This window comes from Tupaia chinensis, unplaced genomic scaffold (genome assembly GCF_000334495.1).
Source record: "Tupaia chinensis unplaced genomic scaffold, TupChi_1.0 Scaffold000272_1, whole genome shotgun sequence".
Taxonomy (NCBI): domain Eukaryota; kingdom Metazoa; phylum Chordata; class Mammalia; order Scandentia; family Tupaiidae; genus Tupaia; species Tupaia belangeri.
In genome coordinates, this window is record NW_006159754.1 from 1404082 (window position 1) to 1406154 (window position 2073).

Consider the following 2073-nt stretch of genomic DNA (forward strand, 5'->3'; position numbering starts at 1 on the left):
CCCCCCAAAAAAAAAAAAAAAAAAGAAAGAAAAAAAAGAAATACCACACATTAATGGGCATAATTGTGAAGTGAAAAAGGCCCTTTCTAAACAAAGAATGCAGTCTGCTGGATCACAAAGAGGTCATGGAGATGAAACTGGCAACTTAATGGGTCATGGAGGAAACTTTGGAGGTGGCATAGGTAATTTTGGTCGTGGTGGAAAATTTGGTGGAAGAGGAGGCTATGGTGGTGGAGGTGGTGGCAGCAGAGGTAGTCATGGAGGAGGTGATGGTGGATATAATGGATTTGGAGGTGATGGTAGCAACTATGGCGGTGGTCCTGGTTATTGTAGCAGAGGTGACTATGGTGGTGGTAGACCAGGACATGGAAACCAAGGTAATGGATATGGTGGTGGTGGTGGTGGAAGACATGATGGTTACCATGAAGGAAGAAATTTTGGCGGTGGTAACTGTGGTGGTGGTGGAAACTATAATGATTTTGGAAACTACAGAGGACAACAACAATCAAATTATGGACCCATGAAAGGGGGTAGTTTTGTGGAAGAAGCTTGAGCAATTCTTACAGCAATGGTTACAGATTTGGTGGTGGGAGTGGTGGCTATGATAGTCAGAAGTTCTAAAAACAGCAGAAAAGAGCTATAGTTCTTGGGAGAGAAAGCGAGGAATTGTCAGGAAAGCTGCAGGTTACTTTGAGACAGTTGTTCCAAATGCGTTAGAGGAACTGTAAAAATCTGCCACAGGAGGAACGATGATCCATAGTCAGAAAAACAGGAAATCCTTCTCGTTCAGGACTGTCATAGCCACAGTTTGCAAAAAGTGCAGCTATTAGTTAATGCGATGTAGTGTTGATGTACATTCCTGAGGTCTTTCAATAAATTAAAAAAAAAAAAAAGATAAAAAAGTACAGAAAGCAAGTGTAGATACCAGAGACTATAGGAGGGGGTAGACAGGGAGTAGGAGGGAGGGACTCGGAGAAAAAAATGTAACACATATTAGAATGTAAAGTTCCCTGCTGAGAATGATATATATGATAATATTTTTGACTGGATTGACATGCACAGCATGCATGCTTCGAAAAACCTTATTGTGTGCAGTAAAGACATACAATGATTGAATGTTAATAAGAAATCATAACGTTTTAAAAAAGCACTATGCATAGGTTCAAAAAAAATTTGCATCAAAATAAACTTGTGCTTTAATTTCACTTTTTCATGAACTTTTTAAGTCCCCTCATAAGTATAGGAGGTTGATTGGAATGGATATACACCAAATGTTAACAGAAATTCCCTCTTAGAGTTAAGCCTTTTATTTTTTTCTGGATTTCCTTAAGTGAATATATCATCATTGTAATAAAATAGATAAATATCGTTATGCCCCTGCCAGGATTTATGCAAAGAAAATAAACCAGTTATAAATATGTATACATATGTACATATATAAATATATATATATATAGTCTATATAACTAGTTTCCTGTCTACACATTTACTGTGCATATACATATATGTATACATAATTAGTTTCCTGCTTGCACAAAACAAAACAAAAAAATTTTAATTAATTATCTTCAATGACCTGAAAAACTGTATCGAAACATCAACCTGATAGGAAATGTATTTTATATGGAATATATTCTTGAGAAGCTGTGAAATAAACTTGGACTAATGTAGTCAGCAAATGACTATCTCCTAAACATCTGAAGCATCTGCCTTAGAAACTCTCTGAAACACTGCCTCATTTGCCAATAAAAGCATATCAATTATTCACTCACAAATTGGATATTTTAAGTATTGCATCAGAATCCAGCAAATGCATTTTAAGGAAATAAGTCACAGGATAATCTTGCTTTCTTCTGACATAGGAAATAAAATGGGGCCAGTCGGTGACCCGGTGTTTACGTGAGCTCAATCCCACATGGCCGACTGTGGTTCAAATTCCAAACTCAACAGCTTGAGAAACACACAGGGCACGTGTGTGTGTGTGTGTGTGTGTGTTCTCAAAATACTGAAGAGGGAGGGAGAAATGGAGAAAAGATTGCAGTGTCACCATACACCACAGGGGATGTGGAGGGA

General features: G+C 37.6%; 1 pseudogene; it reads left to right on the top strand.

Moving 5' to 3' along the window:
• Positions 1–621, top strand: part of LOC106734986 (heterogeneous nuclear ribonucleoprotein A3 pseudogene) — a 3536-nt pseudogene extending 2915 nt beyond the window's left edge.
• Positions 622–2073: the final 1452 nt, after the last annotated feature.